The following is a 19,704-nucleotide window of genomic DNA, read 5'->3' on the forward strand; positions in this document are numbered from 1 at the left end:
ATCAATAGGCCTCTCTGAAGGGCCATTCTTCTTAATATGAAAACAAATGTATCTCTACTCCTCTTAAAAATGTTAAGATTTATCTCTAGAAAGTTATTTGCCAATATCATTTTAATGTGCTAGAGAAGTCTTCTAAATTAGAAACTATTGGATTTTTTGCTCCATGCATTTTATTAGTTAAGGAGAGTGATTCCATAAAAGCCTTGGGTGGGGGGAATAGAGGACGAGTCATAATTTTGCGACTTGCTTAAGTCAGGTCCAGAATCATAAATGCAGGGGTAGGAAGGTACTTTAGAGAGAATTCCCAGACAAGTTCAATGGATATGGTAAATAAGGCCATTCAGCCACTTTTTTTTTTTCATTATTAAGCATAGTTTGCACATATTTTACTCCAAAAGCCAGTTGTGTGCACATGTACAGGCAAGCATAAGCAGAATCTTCTTTTGCATGTAACTGTCTGAATATGAGTAAACATATTTGGACTGCCTTGGTTTCCCATCCAACTTCCTTCAGTGTATCTACACTGGATCCCAACTTTATCTCCTTCACTCTAATCTCCAAGGGAGCAGTGCTTCTCTTTATATTAAAGGTGAATTTGAAACACCCATTCTTGAATGCGAACCTATCTTGATACTATGGAGTCCTTGTTCCACCTGTCATCTCCTTCCTTTCGTTTACCTCCAGGTCCTTTCTCTGTTGGTTTGTTTCCTTTGGCTATACTAATCCTCCAGATTTTTCCTTTCTCGGCCAAAAAATTCATAACCCTTTCTGAACCTGCGTGCTTCTCCCCGTATAACCAGCATCTTCTCTCTCTTTGTCTTACCAGCCTTGCTTACATTTTGTATTTTGAATAATTTTTTCTCTCACCGTTCAATAGGCTTCTGGTAGCTTCTACCAAAACTACTTCATTGAAACAAAGAGCTTTCATTATTTTGAAAAAGGCATCTGAAAAAAATTTTGAAATAATTTCACTATTTTCAAAAGGCATCATTGTTCATACTAGACATTACTGATGGATTTTTCTCTCCTAAAACTGATGCCTCCATTGAGTTAGTAACATCCCTTCTTTCATATTTTGTTTCTTAACTTTTCCCTCTAAGCTTCTGTCACTAAATTTTCTTCCTCTCTCTGCCCTTAGTATCCTTCAAATGTCTTTTCCATTTTCTACGCTCTTCTCACTTCTCTTCCATTACATAGTAATAATTAGGTCTATGTATAAATGACTTATGAATCTACTACCTTAGTCTTAACATTCCCCCAAGCTCTACATACATATACCTTACCTGCCTTTTGGATATATCTACCTGAATACCCCCCCAAAGACATATCCATATCAGAATGTTCAAATTATCAATATACTCCTTATCCTTCCTTAAAAACCCATTTCCACCATAGTCCCTTTATGAATTATTGATACTACCTAGTACTCCAAACTCAAAGCCTGGAAATTATCCTTTACTATTTACTCTTTTAGCTCCTTATCTCCATTTCAAAACATTTACTCAATTTTGTCAGTTTCACTTTCCCAATTTCTCTTTAATATACTTAATCCTGTCCATTTTCATTGCCAGGATCTTAGTTTACAGTTTCTTATTCCTCCAGCAATGCATCTGTATCTCAACACCATTTGTTTTAATATAGTGCGATTTTGTGGGTTTGTGCCTTTTTGCCTTACCTTGACTCTGTTGAGCTATCAGTTGGAAGTGAGTTCCTTCACTGTCCCTGGAAAAGCGCCTCCCAGGTCATTTTCTTTCATAACTCAAATATGAGTAAGACCGTATCATGTTCATTGCCGGAATCTTCTCCTTTTTTATTATGTATCTAACAAATAATAAATTTAAAATGCTTTTTAAAGTATTTTGTGTTTACACACAGTTTAAAGTATCTTTGTGTTACACAAAGACCTATAGCATATAAAGATTATATGTGATTTCTAGATTTAAAAAATTATATTCAGACATGCTAAATTCACAATTCTAATCACCTCTGCATTTCTGTTTGGATAATTTACTTGTATTCAGCTTGTGATGTTCTTTTTTTAGGTAAAATAAAAGAATGGTTTGGAATCTTAATTGCTTTCTACTCCTGAGCAGTCTCCCTCCTCATGTTTCTGGGTACATTGCTTCTACAAAGGGTGTAACAAAAGGGTGGGAAGATCGCTGCCATCCTTTCCAGCAGACAAACCTTCTCCTGGCTTCTGAAATGTATGTTGGAAACAATGAACTGTTGCTCTGACACACACCATCCCATATTATCATTTAGTCATGGCAGGAAGAAACTGTAAAAAGAGCTAATTACAATTGTGAGGCCACATTCTGCAGACAATTAGCACATCACGGGGGTGTATATTTTACATCAAATACCAGATGGGGTAATGTGAGAAGCCTTGCAGTTTGAAGAAATGGCAAAAGTCTAAAGAGTGAGAAACTGTCACTTGAAATGGCTTTTCTTTAGAAGAAAATTTGGAGGAAAAAAAAGGAAATGTGAGTATGAGCAAGCAAAATCTCATGAGATCTCTGGGCAGGTAATCTTAACACACAGGAAGAAAAGAAGATCCCTGGTTTATTCCTACCTAGGTATAGCACACTTCCTTTTATTGAGGGTTCAGCTATAAAAGAATAACATGAATTGACGATTATATACATTATATGGAACACTCTTTTTTTTTTTTTTTCTTCTCATGATCCTCACAGCAAAGCTATAGACAGTGCAGATGTTAATCATCCCTGTAATGGAAGGGAGAAATGGGGCCTCAGAGAGATGGAGTGCCTCAGTCAAAGTCAAGCAGCTTGTAAGTGATACAACTACAACTTGATTTCAGACCTTCTGACTCCAAATTCCATGTCTCTGTGCCTTCTACTGAGTGTCAGTGCCCAAGTAACAGTTCTGCTCCAGGTTTCACACTCTCAGAGGAAATTTAACCTCATAAATATTTCTCACTCCAAGGAGTATCAAAGGTCAGCTTACTCAGTGTGTTCTGCTGATGCAACCTGTCAGCATATTGCCTCAATGCTTCCAAATCTGAGGAAGCTTGACCAGAAATAAGTAACATCCTCAACAAGGCTTAGCCAGAGATGGCTCCTCTGGAACGCTAAAGATGCTGATGCGGCCAGTTACGGAAGCATCTCTCACTCCTTTAAAATGATGTCCTCGCTTATTATTATTAAGATAAATCTACATAATGTGTTTTAAATGGTTCATGTCTCATTGGCAGAAGCAGAGAATTTACATGCTGTTCTAAAAAAGTTCACAGTAATCATTTCTTTTTAAATAAGCTGCTTACTTAGTGTCTGAGTTTTGGTTGAATGACATTGTGTATGAACCCATATTGAATTTGATCCTTCTTTTAGGTGCTTCATTTCTTTGATGTCCAGATGTTTCACGTTTAGTCAGTGGCTGATATTACTCTGTTTTTACTAGTGTACACAGCCCTGAAAGGCAAGGCAGGACGCTCCCACATCATGATGGGCTTTCTGTAGTATTGAGCGTACACACTTTTTTTTTTTAATATTTATTCATTTTTTGAGAGAGAGAGAGAGAGTGCAAGTGAGGGATGGGCAGAGAGAGAGGGAGACACAGAATCCAAAGCAAGCTCCAGGCTCTGAGCTGTCAGCACAGAGCCTGACATGGGGCTCGAACCCACCAGCCGTGAGATCATGACCTGAGCCGAAGTCAGACACTTAAATCGACTGAGCCACCCAGGTGCCCCTAAACTTCCACACGTTTGCAACCCACTGACTATTCCAGTTTCTCTGGCTAAGATTCTCTTTCCCCATTTCAAATGCTCCTCTGCTTATAAAATTCACTAAAGTTGCTGCTTTTCTCTTGAATCCCTCCCCTGTTGCCCGTGCCGTGTGTCACCATGTTCTGCTCTGCACTCCCATACTATGCGTATTCTACGTGCAAGAGACTACGTTTACCACTACTTGTTTCTGCACTTTTCCTCTACTATGCTAATTGAATTATATCTGTGCCTTCAATAGTAATCAGCCCAGAGGCATGCAAATTGCTGATCCCCAATAAGTGCCCATCGTATAAATGAAAATGAGAAGTGATGTTATGCTTCTAGAAGGTATGACTACTGTCTTGAATCTCAACAAACTTGAATGATTTCTCTCTGTTTTCAGTGATGAGATTTAGGAGGAATTGAGAATTACTTTCTCACAAGTAAGGGTGTTATTTTCCACTCATTAATTCCTATGATGCGCACATCCATTAAGGAGGACTGCACATGCAGAAAGGCAGAAGTATGTGACACATATCCTGCCACTCTTCTTAGCTGCACTCTATGGCACTGACCAGCCAAGAAACTACTTAGTGTAACTCCAGCACATCACATGGACTTGCAACTTTGTGATTTTTGGATGCTGGTAACTCTGGATGAAAGCTCCTGTCCCCTCCTCTCCAATGATTTTTCTATTCTAAGACTTAGTTTGTTTGTCACGTTCTATGCAAAGTCTTTCCTGATTCCTGAGAATTAAAGAATTATATTATTTGTAGTGATGTCAAAGCACTCTGGAAGTACTTTTATTATGAAATTGTTATAATGGTTATGCTTTTTGGGTTGCATGCCTGCATCTTCCCTTAGATTGTGAGTTCCTCTAAGAGAGATACCATGTATTATTCCTCCCTATGATGCCAGGCTCTTCCATAGCACCTGACACAAAGTTAATACTCAGTAACTGCTTAATGAATTGATGATTTTATTTATTTGTTTGTTTGTTTGTTAGTTTAGAGAGAAAGAGAGGGAGAGAGCATGCACACACATGAGCAAGAGAGGAACAGAGAGAGAGGGAGAGAGAGAAAATCTCTGCCAGGCTCTGTGCTATCACTGAGGAGTCTCACAAAAGGCTGGAAGTCATGAACAATGAGATCATGGCCTGAGCCGAAATGAAGAGTCAGATGCTTAACCGATTGAGCCACCCAGGTGCCCCGGGGTTGATGATTTTCAGTAACAGAAAATATATATCATTTCTATAGGCAAAGTACTTCATTAGGCACCAGTATAGAGTAAACAATGACTCAAACAAGGCCAAGTGCTATAAAAGCTTCCATTAGAAGACAAGAGATATGAGGATGAAAAAAATAATTGGGGTAGGAATGTAAGTTGTACCTCAAAATATTAGAGAGAAATTCCATGGACAGAGAAGGAATGGGGAGAGGGGTAGAAGAGACAAGGCCATTCAAGGCCAAGGGAACAGCAGGTTTTCTTTGGAAGCTTTCCTGAATTGACTTAAAGGTAAACTCCATTAAATGTAAATAAAGCTGCATGACTTTAAAGGAAACAATACACAATAATTAAAGTAGATTAAAATTGGAGGCAACCTTCTGTGAGCTCAAATGTTTTTGGTGTAGTTTGAAATTAACTTAACGTACAAAAATTCAGACAAGTTTGTGAAAGAAAGCAGAATAGCATTCAGATGATGTGCCTTAGCCTCTCTTATTTACAACAGCAAAGTAGCTGACATAAGTCACCCTGTGTGAATTTGTTTTATTAATTATACTCATAATTCAGAGTCATCATTAGAGCTTAAATAGACTAGCTACACTGGGAGTTATGATGCATGCTTGACCTACGTTCTAAACTCCAGGGCAGACACCTCTGAGAAGGGTGGAATGGAATCTCTCCTGTCTCTGCTGTTTACGCTGAATTGAGATCCTTCCGAATGGGAGGATAAGCATCTCTCTGGTTTCCTGGAGAAGCCCAAGTCCATGTCCTGCCCAGAAAGCCTCATATGATGTACACCAGGCTGTGCTGCACAAAAGTACGTTTCCGGTGGGTGCCTAGGAAACATTAGTCGGCTTCCTGTGTCAACTCCAGAATGCCACATCAAGTTCATTAATGAAAATTGCATTTAAAAGACTCACAGAGACTGGCAAGGTGACTTCTAACTTTTGCTAGAATACAGTTATTCAGAGATTTCCAGTCATCAAAAGACAAAGGAGCTGTTGAGAAAATAATGGTGGTATGTGGTGGGGAGGATGGGAAGGTCTTTGGTTACTAGCACATGAATGTATCAAAAGCAATCTGTACACTGTTTGGTCTTGGCCCGGTGAAGAAACCACAGGGAAGGTACTGGAAAATGCAGAAGGCACAAACTTTAAAACATTCTGCATATGGAGAATAGGTTAGGTAGAAGAGTAAGGAACAGTAACTGAAGTGAAGGGTGAGGCTAGCAAAGACAGACATTGGAGGAAGGCAGTGGCAACGGTTAGCAGAGGGGCAGTATTTGAAGTCTGTTCCCCTGGGAGTCATTCCAGAAGCCAGTTTCTTTTTTTTTTAATGTTTTATTTATTTCTAGGAGAGAGAGAGAGCATGAGCAGGGGAGGGTCAGAGAGAGAGGGAGTCACAGACTGAAACAGGCTCCAGGCTCTGAGCTGGCTGTCAGCACAGCCCGACACGGGGCTTGAACCCACGAACCGCGAGATCATGACCTAAGGAAAGTTGGACACTCAACCGACTAAGCCACCCAGGCGCCCCTCCAGAAGCCAGTTTCAACCACCATGTTCAAGTACGCTTGGGATGTACCAAAATTTATTACCAACAAAATATACTTATTAAATGATTTATTTTGTAAATAAACAGATAGAAGATTATTCTTTTTTTCCTGCACTGCCATTTATTTTTTAATAGTTTATTGTCAAGTTAGTTTCCATATAACACCCAGTGCTCATCCCCACAAGTGCCCTCCTCCATGCCCATCACCCCCCTTCCCCTCCCCCCCACCCCCATCAGCTCTCAGTTTGTTCTTGGCATTCAAGAGTCTCTCATGGTTTGTCTCCCTCCTTCCCCCCCGACTATTTTTTCCCTTCTTCTCCCCTAAGATCCTCTGTTAAGTTCCTCCTAATCCTCCTATACATAAAAACATATGGTAGCTGCCCTTCTCTGCCTGACTTACTTCGCTCAGCATAACACCCTCAAGTTCCATCCATGTTGCTACAAATGGCCAGATTTCATTCTTTGATATAAGATTATTCTTAACATCACACTCAAAAATGTGCCTTCCAATAGGGTTTTTAAATGTAGAAGAAGTGGTAAACTTGTGTCTGGGATACTGCTTTTATCTTAATCAATAATTCTCAAAGTGAGATCTAAAGACCAATGGCTTCACCATCACCAGAGAACTTGTTAAAAGTGCTAAGTCTCAGGCAGACTGAATGAATCAGAAACTTTAAGGGTGAGGAGCAGCAATCTATGTTCTAACAAACCCTCCAGGTGATCAGATGCCACACTAAAATGTTTGAGACCCACTGACTTTTCTGTAATCTGTAGTGAGTGCCTAATGTGGAAACACTGTTAATATTGGCATACTTACAAAGTGGGCTTATAAATTCATACCAAAAATTTAAACATGCAACACTATTAGTTCTGTTTCTCTAAAAGGTTGACTTGTGCTTCTTAAAACTCTGGATAAAACCATATAGAGACCATTTTCTTTTTGTGTAAATGATGGAAGGACCCTTGTTCTTTAATGTGCTAGAGTGAGACAACTTGCCACTGGTAAGCCTAATGGCGTTAGAGGCCCAGACTTTATGGGTCAACTTCTTAATGAACTCCAGATATCCAGCCTTGGATGTGCAGAAAAACACATGACTAAGAAAAAAGAGCTATGCTTTTTTTAATGTAAAATTTCTAATTAAATTTTTTTTTTTTTAATAAAAACTTCTGGTAAAAAAAAGTCTCGGGCAAAACTGAGACTTACTTCAATTATAAAATCAATTTTTCCCCTATCCAAGCAACCACATAAAGCCAGAGTCTAATGTTGACAACTGAAAAATACTATGGCCTAAAAAGTTGAGCATGCAAGCATAACTCTGTGTTTGTGTAAGCAGTAACACACGATAGCAAACACACTTAAAATGCCATAAAGGTTTCCTGTGGGTATTCTGTGCTAAATGAAGTCAGAGGCTAAATGAATCTAGTTCCCAAGAGTCCCATCTAAGTGGAAAATCTGCACTGTATCACTGTGGTTAGAAAATGGTTATTTTTAAGTTTGCCTATTGAAATTCTCCTGACTGTGTGCATGCAGATCCCATTAAAGTTCATTGACGTTGCTCATACAATCAGTGAGAGACATGCAACCCCCTAATGTTTTCTCTAATGAACTCTGACTCAGCAGGTTGGGACTAATAATTACACAGCACAGAATCTGTATTAGATTGCTTTCCCAGTTTATGACTAGCTGGTAACTGTGCAACACAGTTTACACCTTCTGTTTGAAGATGAGGGCAGAGATAATTTTGCAGCCTGAAATTTAAACACAGAGCTAAATACCTAGCTTATTTATGGTCAAAGAATATGAATAGATATGGACAAAAGAAAAAGAAATAGTAAGTCGATATTTAAAGTGAAATGAAATAAAACGTTTAAAATAGTAATAGTTTCCTTTTAATAACAGAAAAAAATGTGATAAAATCAAACACAGTCAAGGCTATAGGGATTCTAGGGATACCATCATATTTTCGTTCTTTTTTTTTTTTTTCATGGATAAATATAATAGGGGGTGCCTGGGTGGCTCAGCAGGTTAAGCATCCAACTTTGGCTCAGTTTGTGAGTTCGTGAGTTCGAGCCCCGCGTCGGGCTCTGTGCTGACATCTCAGAGCCTGGAGCCTGCTTCAGATTCTGTCTCTCTCTCTCTCTCTCTCTCTCTCTTTCTCTCTTTCTCTCTCTCTCCCCCCTCCCCCACTCACACTCTGTCTCTCTCAAAAATAAATAAACATTAAAAAAATACAAAGAAACATGGCTTTCTTGTGGAGAATATTCTGACAATATTATAATGAAAACTGAAAAGTTTTGTTTTATATCTTCCATCTAGAAATTCACTATCAGTATTTTAAATAAATAATTAAAAATTAAATGGATAAAGAAATTAAATGCATAAATATGCATTATTGTGGCAGCCAGATCACTTTCTCTTCTATACTTCCAGTGAAGTGTAATAGAGAAAATTAGAAAAATGAGAAATATGATATTCAATTAATATTTCATAAACTAAATATACATAGAAAATCAGCTTTTCTATTAAGACATCTAAAATTACAAGCAACTGAAACATTTCCTTTATTTCCCATTCTATTGACAATATTGTATAAGATTAACAGCTACCTTGACTTCCAGTACAAATAAGGATTGTCTGTGTTGAAAGTTCTATAAATGAAATAATACACTCTCTTAAACCTGGCTTATTTTGCTCCACATTTTGTTTAAGAGAATCATCTATGTTTTGGGGCACATGGGTGGCTCAGTCAGTTAAGTATCCAACTTCGGCTCAGGTCATGATCTTGCAGTTCGTGGGTTTGAGCCCCGCATCAGACTCTGTGCTGACAGCCAGCTCAGAGCCTGGAGCATGTTTCAGATTCTGTATCTCCCCCTCTCTCTGACCCTCCCCTGCTCTCTCTCTCTGTCTCTCTCTCTGTCTCTCTTTCTTTCTCTCTGTCTCTGTCTCTCTCTCAGAAATAAATAAAACATTAAACAAACTAAAAAGAAAAAGAGAATCATCTATGTTTTTGTATCTAATTGAGATTTGCCATTTTCATGGCTGTATAGTATTCCATTAAATGAACAGACAACAATGTTAATGGACATACCAATAAAATAGACTGTTACAAGTATTCATGTACATTTAAAAAATAAACGTAAGTATTTATGTAGGATAAATACCTAGGTTTTGAATTCCTGGATTATAAGATATCAGATAGTTTTCCAAAGTGTTTATACAGGCTTAAACTTCAAACCAACCAACAAAGTGCAAGATTTCCAGTTGTTCATAACCTGGCTAAAATTTACTATTATTATTTAAAAGCTTAATCCATGCTGGCAAGTTATGTAGTGGTAATATATTTTGGCTTTAATCTGCATTTCTTTTAAGGCTTAAATATTTAGCATCTTTCCATTTGGCTATCTTATTTTATAAAATGCTTTTCAAGTCTTTCTTTGTTCATTTCCTTACTGAAAATGGTTTTCTGCCATTTTACCATTGTTTTGTTTTATATATTCTAAACGTGAACCTTTGTCACAAATATATACATTGCAAATATTTATCTCCTGCCTATGTCTGCCTTCTCACTCTCTCAAAACTATCTTTTAAAGAACAGATGTTCTTAATTTTAATTTGTTTAATTCATTTATTTTTTTGCCTACCTTTTTGTGTCAGTTTATCTTAGTTTATCAATAAATTATCCTTTGTGTTTTTCTAAAAGCTTTATTTTTATATTATGTCTTTAATTTGTCTGTCATATGTTAATACTTGAGTATGTCATGAAGTATTGAATTATTCCAGTGCTGTTTACTGATAAAACTTACCTTTTCCCCAGTACACTGCATTATCACCTTTGCAATTAACTAGATGACCTTATTTGTATGGTTTGGACACTATCTTTCATCAATTTATCCATTCTTGTACCAATACAATACTATTATTATAGCTTTGTAATAACTATTGATATCTATTAATGCAAACCTTCTAAATTTGGTTTTCTTCAAAATTATCTTGTAATTCTTTGCTGCTTGTGTTTCCATATAAATTTAAAATCAGCTGTTAATCACCCCCAACTAAAATTAATTTTGGGGATTTAGGGTTCCTTATTGACATTACATTTTTGATCCATACATCAGTTGGTGGGAAACTGACATTTTTATACACTGTGTCATCTAGGAGTTTCTTTACATTTGTGATTAATTGATTTATATATTTGGGTGTTTTCACATTTGGAGCATAAATATTTACAATTGTTAGGTCTTTTTCATGGATAGACCCCTAAATTATGATACAATGTACTTCTTGATCTCTTGTTACAGTCTTTATTTTAGAGTCTAGATTGTCTGATATAAGTATGGCTACTCCAAATTTCTTTTGGCAACCATTAGTATGATAGATGTTTCTCCATCCCCTGACCTGCAATCTGAAGGTGTCTTTGGGTCTAAAATAGGTCTCTTGTAAACAGCATACAGATGGATCTTGTTTGCTTATCCATTCTGTTACCCCATGTCTTTTGATTAGAGCATTTAGTCCATTGACATTTAGAGTGAGTACTGGAAGTTATGAATTTATTGCCATTATGTTTCCTGTAAAGATGGAGTTTCTGGTGGTGTTCTCTGTCCTTTCTAGTCTGTTGCTTTTGGTTTTTTTTTTTTTTCCTTCTTTTCTTCCCTCAGAGAATCCCCCTTAAAATTTCTTGCAGGGTTGGTTTAGTGGTCATGAACTCCTTTAGTTTTTCTTTCTCTGGGAAACTATCTCTCTTTTTATTTTGAATGACAGCTTTGCATGATAAAGAATTCTTGGCAGCATATTTTTCCAATTCAACATTTTGAATATATCTTGCAACTCCTTTCTGGCCTGCCAAGTTCCTGCTGCAAACCTGACCTGTCTTCCCTTGTAGGTTAAGGACCTTTTTTTATTCCCTGTGCCACTTTCATGATTCTTTCCTTGCCTGAGTATTTTGTGAATTTGACTATGATATGCCTTGTTGATGGTCGGTTTATGTTGACTCTAATGAGAGTCCTCTGTGCTTCCTGGATTTTGATGTCTGTGTTTTTCCCTAGGTTAGGAAAGTTTTCTGCTATGATTTGCTCATGTAGCCCTTCTACCCCTTTTTCTCTCTTTTTATCTTCTAGGATCCCAATGATTCTAATGTTGTTTCTTTTTAATGACTTACTGATTTCTCTAATTTGTAAATCATGCTCTTTGGACCTAGTCTCCCTCTTTTTTTTTTTTTTTTTTTTTCTGCTTGATTTTTTTTTTTTTTTTTTTTTTTTATATCACTGATTTGCTGGTCTGCCTTATCCATCCTTGCCGCCGTGGCATCCATTTGAGATTACTGCTCAGTGATGGCAATAATTTCATCCCGACTNTTTCTCTAATTTGTAAATCATGCTCTTTGGACCTTGTCTCCCTCTTTTTTTTTTTTTTTTTTTTTCTGCTTGATTATTCTTCATAACTTTGTCATCTATATCACTGATTTGCTGGTCTGCCTTATCCATCCTTGCCGCCGTGGCATCCATTTGAGATTACTGCTCAGTGATGGCAATAATTTCATCCCGACTAGCTTTTGCTTCTTTTATCTCTGCAGAAAGGGATTCTAATCTGTTTTCAACCCCAGCTAATATTCTTATTATCATGATTCTAAATTCTGGTTCAGACATCTTGCTTGTATCTATATTGATTAAGTTCCTGGCTGTCATTTCTTCCTATTCTTTCTTTTGGGATGAATTCCTTCGTTTTGTCATTTTGAAGGAAGTAAAGGAATTAAGGTAAAAAACAAATTAAAAGATTAAAAACAACACAAAAAAAAATCAAATAAAGAATGCTAGATCCTAGCTAGATCCTATCTAGATGCTAAGTGTGTTTTGGTCTGGTTGTTGAAAGGGAAAAAAGGGTTGTTAGAGAAAAAAGGGAAAGGTAAGTTAGAAAAAAAAAAAAAGAAGAAAAAAAGGAAAATGTTTGGAAACTTGAAAAAATGAGCACAATGAAATAGAATAAAGTGAATGGATGGAAGTAAAATAGAATTTGAAAATTTACAAAAAATTAAAAACATAGCAGAAAAAATTAAAGAAAGATATTTTAATAAGAATGGAAAGTAAAAAATTTTTTCTTTCTATATTCAAGAATAAGAAAAGAAAATAAATTGAATGGATAGACTGGCAAACAGATTGAAATACGATTGAAATTACATTGGCTTCCCCTAGAAATCAAACTATGAAACATTTTATAGTCTGTAAGCTAAGCAGGCAGAAAGACTTGTGTTATTCCTGAAGAGAACCGCCCAGTTGGGCGGGACTTAGTGTAACTGTTCTGTTCTCCATTAGATGGTGCTACTTAGCTTGCTGGGGTGGATTGTTGTGGAGCATGTAGGTGTGTATATGCATGCGTAGGAGGGGTGAAAATGGTGTCACCCAGCTATCCAGTCTCTGATATTGGAACTCTGTTCTCCCTGACCAGCAATCATACACTCCCTGCTAAGAGTGTATGACCAAGACTTCAGGTTGCCAGGCGGCACCTCCCTCCTGAGTTTTATCTGATGTGCATCTGTGTTTCCCAACCCCTCACTTCTGAGGGACTATGCCTTTGACCTGCTCAGACCTTCTGGGGGAGGGTCTCACCGAATAATAGCCAGGTGCTAGCCGCACCCAGGAACGTTCGTGGGACCGTGCTGCTGCGGATGCTCAGCGACTGTGGCTGGGTGTCAGCCCACCCCAGAAAAAGTTCATGAAATCATGTAGCAGTAGCATTTCAAGGATTATGGTAAATCACAGTACACATCTGGCACCAGGCTTCCCTCTTAATGTCCTTGTTCCAGCACCAGTGACTGTGGTTGTTCTCTGAGGTCTGCTGGGACCAGGTGGTCACACAGCATCTACCAAATGTCCTCCCAACAGGCTCTCCCTGTGTGGCCCAAGGATCCCAAGGACCTCACTCTGTGCTCCTGGGGATTCGCCTTCCCACCAGAGCACTGGCAGGTATCCAGCTGTGGAGTTTTAGATTCTGCACTACCCTACTGTTTATAGAGTCTTAATGGAATTTAAGCCCTTTCCTTTCATCGTTCTCCTTTTTTTTTTTTTTAAGTTAGTCCCTTGCATACTCTCTCTTTTCTCTCCAGTTGCTTTCAGGCGAGGGGATGGGGTGGAGGATGCTTTCCCGTAGTCTCCCCCCATCTCTGTCCTTTCTCTGCAAGCAAAAACAGCTCCCTGCCCTCCGCGGCTTCTTATCCTGACTTCACTTCTCCATGTCACGTACCTGCTGAGTTCTATCTATGCTTCATTATGTGCAGATTGTTGTGTTAATCCTCAAATCAGTTTTCTAGGTGTTCAGGATGGTTTAGTGTTGATCTAGCTGTATTTCAAGGATGAGAGATGGAAAAAAAAACTTCCATGCTGTTCCACCATCTTGACCCCTTCTCAATGACGAAAACATTTTCAAAACTACTTCTATTTGCACATTAAAATAAAAACTTTGTAGATACGTGTTATAATAGACATTTGTGTATTTTTTGGACTGAAAGGCTTCTTTTTGTTTGTTTGTTCGGCAAATTCTTAAGCTTCAGAGCCTTGCATCTTCAAGGTAGAAGCCAGGAAACTCAGACTCTCTCGTAGCTAGGACTATATTGTCTATACATTTTGTCATCTAATTCATGGATGTGGCATTTCCTTATATTTCTTAATTTTTCCCCTACAATATTTTGTAGTAGCATATCTTTTGTTAGGTGTAGTCCTAAGTATTTTTTATGTTATTGTAAATAGTATCCTTTTTAAAGTTTAAAAAAAATGTTGTCACTCTATTTCAACACAATTAACTTCATGTCCAACAAACTTACTACACTTATTTATCAGTTATAATACTTCGATTTTTGAATTTTAGACATCTGTAATTCAAAATAATGCCCTCTGAAAATAATGACAACTGCTTTCTCTTTTTCTATGTTTATGCCTCTTATTTTCTTTTCTAGTAATCACTGGATCTCCAGTAAGGTATTGAAAAATAGTGTTTATAGTAGCCATTATTGTCTTATGAAAAAAGCTTTTAATAACTCATCGTTAATATAATACCTGCTATAGATATTTTAAAAATTCTGATTATCAAGGGCATACAATTTCCATTTATTTTTATTTGCTGAAATGGTTTATCATGATTATGTAAAGTTAACTTGCACTAATACAGAACTTTGGAGAATGCAGTATATAGTGTGACCTCTCTTTTGGTAGGTTTCCAGATGTATAAAAAGCAAGAAGAAGTAAGATGAACAACATGTATGAACTTTGACATTATAAAGGTAAGACTTTTTCTTACACTCTGTCATCAATATCTTAACACTTTAGAGAATAATTAATAGCTAAATTGTGCCAAAGTGTTGTTTTATTTATAATTTCTAATTCTTATTGGTAGAGTTTGTTTTTTTTCAAATGTGTTTTAGTCTTATCATTATTGAAACAAGAATCATTATTGACTGTGTTTTCCACCGAATGCAATGGAAAAATTATTTCCCCTGTAAGTATGATAGATCTACATAAAAAAAAAAAAAAAAAAAAAAGCAAAGGAAAATGTTTCCATACAAGACATTCACTCTGACTTTTTGGAATCATGGAAACAAACCTTTTGCATTTACAGGCAATTAAAAAACTTATTTAAATAAACCATTTTTGTGTCACAAATGTCAACTAAATTAATTATTGCCATGAGACTTAGGATTTTTTTTCTAAAGCATTTCAAAACTTAGGGTCCACCGGCTTATAAACTTGTTATATTGGTTCCTACTTGTGTACTTTATAATCTATCATTCAGGGAAAATGGCTTGAATTTCAATGAAATTCTAATTTTCTGTGAGCTTACTCTGATGATTTTCAAAATTACCCTGGCCTCATGCCAGCTAAAAAAAAATGCTTGTTAAGTGACAGACTTTCCTACTTAGCAACACTAAAAGAAAAAAGAATCATTTGTTGATAGATTTTAGATCAGGATGAGACTGGTTCTTTACCTTGTCTGTATTCTTTTATATTTTCTAATATTACAGATGATGTAACAAGGTACCAGAGAGATAAACTAACCTCTGCAAGGTGAAAAAAGATGTAATAACCTTTATTTTAACTTATTGAACTGTTAGGATTGATATTTGTTTCCAAAATCCCATACTATGGTAAGGTGGGGACAACTTTTTGGTGCTAAGTTGCCATTCCTGAGAAACCTGATGTTTCAAGATAAATGACAGTGTGGATGTTTACTGTAATCCTGCTCTCAAGACATGAGCTGTAGCTATTGATTCTGTTGTGGCAAGCACACGTATATGTATGCACATATATACATAAAACTAATGAAAATCATATAGCAGAGAGGGAAAGTGGGAAAGAAGGAACTGTGGAAAGAAATGATAGAGTTGAAAAATATTGAAATCAGTTATGCTATCTAAGCATCTAGGCCTTATTTCTATTCTGTTTTAATTCAGTGACATAATTTAAAATGTATCTTCCTACTTTATCTTCTCTTAATTGGCTTTTACAAAATACTTCCACATCTCTGTGCTAACCAAAGAATATTCACTCTGTAACAGCCTGTCTTTGCTCATGTAGATTTAAAAGATGTACTGTCTTAACTTATTTGGAAAAAGAGAGAGAGAGAATCTTAAAATTTTAATTATTCAGGATAAAAGCAATGGGTTTTGTGGAGAAGAAGGAGATTTGATGGGCTATAAGATAATCAGCAGATCAAACAGTAATGAGTATTTGAATATTTTATTGCATATTACAAAAAGAACATTTCAGTCGGAATCTTTCTGTTATTTCTTCACATCAAAGAGGATCAGTGGTTGATTTAAGACTGAGTGTTTTCCAAAGCAAGGTCCACATTATGAAACAGGAGCTTGTGTTATATGACACTGATGACATTGTGTAATATGACACTGATTGCCGAAATATTCCCAAACAAGTCTCCCCAAATTATTCTTATATGTTTTTTTCCATTCTGCCCTTGCTTACCTGATTATTTGAGTTATTCTAATTGGAGCATTGATTCTATCCTCTAATGGAAGTCATTTTTATATGCTCATGGTCAAGTACCAGAAGATGAAAACATGTCAGTAGAACCAACCCTATGAAGTCTAAATTTAGAAATGTGTCACAAAGACTCTCAACTTTACTTCTGTCTCCAGATGTTTAGGCAAATATGACGGACATTTAGTATACCTGGGGTGTTACTTTTAACTAACTTTCAAAGGGTCAAAAGATAATCAAAAGTGATGACAATATATCACTTTGGTAATTTTGTGTTTTCTTAACCTCTGGACTTGGAATCTGTCTATGAGCATTACATTTTAGATCATCCAGTGTTCATTATAGCACATTAAGTAGTTTGTTTTAGAAGAAGGTAATAAGGCTTGGAAAGTAGCAAAGCCAATAAACAATCGATTTAGAACATTTCTGGAAAAGCTAATCATTTACTGGTTTATGTGTATATTTGGATACTTGCTAAAATCTTCACACTTTTGAATATTTTTTAATTTCTTCACTGACTCTGACTCTAGTTTTTTTAATTGATCATTAACATTCTAGTATCTCCTGAGATGATCTTATCATTGATTTCATATAAAGTTAATAAAACGCTGACAAAGAAAAGGCTCTTTAATAAATGTGACCAAGATGCCAGTTTCTCAGTTGTTCACTGTAAGTTGTCCACTGACTATCCCTAGATCTTGTGGCCTAATAATGGAAAAATGTTTGTTGGTACACATAGGGTAGCTATACTAGGAGGCATTTAGAGTGGTAATATTGTTATGGATATTTTAAAATCAAATAAAATGTGATTAAATTTGCCAAGAAATATTGGAAGCTGAGAGGTATTAAGTTTAAAAGTAAAATTAACAAAAAATTTGGTCATAAAAATGAAATCAGAGGGAAATATTTCCAAACCATGTACCTAAGAAGAGTCTAATATATTAAAAAAAACTCAACATAGAAAGGCAAATGACATAATTAAAATCTGGGCAAAGGATTTGAATAGACAATTTCCAAAGAAGATAGACAAATAGCCAATAAGCACATGAAATGCGCCACATCATTACCCACTGGGGAAAACTACAATAAAATGCTACTTTACAATCACTGGGATGATTGTAATTAAAAAGCTGAATAATAACAAGTGTTGGTGAGGATGTGGATAAATTGGAACCATCAAACACTGTAGATGGGAGTGGAAAATGGTGCAGCTACTATGGAAAACAGTTTGTAAATTCTTTGGAAAGTTAAACATGGATTTAAAATATGACACAGTAATTTCACTACTAACTGTATACCTAAGAGAATGGAAAGTATATGTCTACACAGAAACTGGTACACAAATGTTTATAGCAGTATTATTCATAGTATCTCAAAAGTAGAAACAGCCAAAAAAATAGTCATTCATTAATAAATGGATAAGCAAAATGTGTTTTATATCCATACACTAGAATATTATTCAGACACACAATTGAATGGGATACTGTTGTAGATTACAGCATGGTACTAAGCGAAAGAAACCACTACAGCAAGCCACATATTATACCATCTCATTTATATGAAACATGAAATATAGGCAAATCAAGAACAATAGAGAATAGATTAGACGTTTCCTGGGACTAGGAGGAGAGGCAAATGAGTACTGACTGAAAATAGGTACATAATACTTTTCTGGGTAATAAAAATGTTTTAGAATTAGTGTTAATTGCACAGCTTCATGAGTACTTAAAAATGCTGGGTCATGTACTTACAAAGAGTGAATATTAAAGATAATAAAATCTCAATAAAAAATGAAATCATTAAAATTAGATGGTAAGGTGATTTGACAGGCAGCCCAAATACTTGAAGTTAGAGCCAAAACCAGTCTGCGTTATTTAAGAAATAATTAAAATGCCTGAATAAAATTTCCATGTAAACATCAAATCTAACTTAGTAAGTACCATGGCTGAAGCAGTAATGGTAAGCAAACCTTATAATTCAGAAGACCTATCACATATTTCCTTTAAATAGGAAGTAAACCTACAGTTCCCCTTCAGCTTGGCAGGAATTGCCAATTAACTAAAATAAAATTGGCTCTAGCAATAGACTCTATCGTCTCTTTTATTAAATGTTTATTATATTTTGGATCTTTGGCAAATAAATAGTAGATTTGTTTTTTCACCGATGCCAACTAAGAAGGAAATTTTTATTCTAATTTTCAAATTTACTCAAACTGAGAACATTCAGCTATGTAGTAAGAACAAATCAGATTATGGCCAATTACATTTTTCAGGCTTTCAGATGGAGTCAACCAAGATGGAAACATAAGAGTCTTCTGAATTTCTCTCCTCCCAAGGACACATTCAATGTATAGCTACACCCAGAACAATTTCATCTCAAAGAAATAGAAAAACTAACTGAGCAACTCTTACACATAGCAAAAATGAGAAAGTAAACATATGAAACTAGGTAGGTAACCCTGAACCATGAAGAAATAGAAAATCTGAACAGAATTATTAGGAAGATAAATCAGTAATCAAAAACCTTGCAACAAACAAAAATCCAGGATTAGATGGATTCATTGGTAAGTTATATCGGACATTCAAATAATTAATAAAGCTCTTTCTCCGATGTTTCCACAAAACAAAAGAGGAGTGAAGAAAAACTTCATTTTATGAATCCAACATTACCTTGATATCAAAACCAGACAAGGACATTACCAGAAAAAGCAAATTGCAGGCCAATATCCCTATTAACACAGAAACAAAATTTCTCAACTTTATATTAGCAAGCCAAATTAAACAATATGTTAAAAAGATCATACACCACACTTAAGTCAGATTTATGCCAGGGATGCAAGACGGTTCCATAAATCAACCAATGTGATATACAACATTAGCAAAATGAAGGATACAAATTAGCTCATACAATTAGCTCAATAGAGGTAGAAAACATATTTGACAAAATTCAGCACCTACTCATGATTGAAAAAAAAAAAAACTTTAAATAGATTGAGTATAGAGAGAATGTACCTCAATATAAAAAAAGACCATACATGATAAGCCTACAGCTAACATCATACTCAACAGTGAAAATTTAAAAGCTTTTTCTCTAAGTTCAAGAACAAGACAAGGATGCCTACTCTTGCCACGTTTATTCTAGGGCAGAGCAATTAGAAAACAAAAAGTAAAAAAACAGGGAGGAGATCCAAATCATAAAGAATTATTAAAATTGTCCCTGTTTGTAGA

At 35.9% G+C, this 19,704-nt stretch overlaps 1 long non-coding RNA gene across 1 annotated transcript in view; it reads left to right on the top strand.

The window, feature by feature from the left end:
- Positions 1–19,704, top strand: part of LOC120226339 — a 206,714-nt gene that overhangs the window by 139,267 nt on the left and 47,743 nt on the right. The window contains exon 2 of the long non-coding RNA XR_005526997.1: positions 14,699–14,766. This is a non-coding gene — a long non-coding RNA (uncharacterized LOC120226339). The remainder of the gene's footprint in view (positions 1–14,698; positions 14,767–19,704) is intronic.

Source organism: Hyaena hyaena, unplaced genomic scaffold, assembly GCF_003009895.1.
Source record: "Hyaena hyaena isolate Hyena2069 unplaced genomic scaffold, ASM300989v1 scaffold_1654, whole genome shotgun sequence".
NCBI lineage: Eukaryota > Metazoa > Chordata > Mammalia > Carnivora > Hyaenidae > Hyaena > Hyaena hyaena.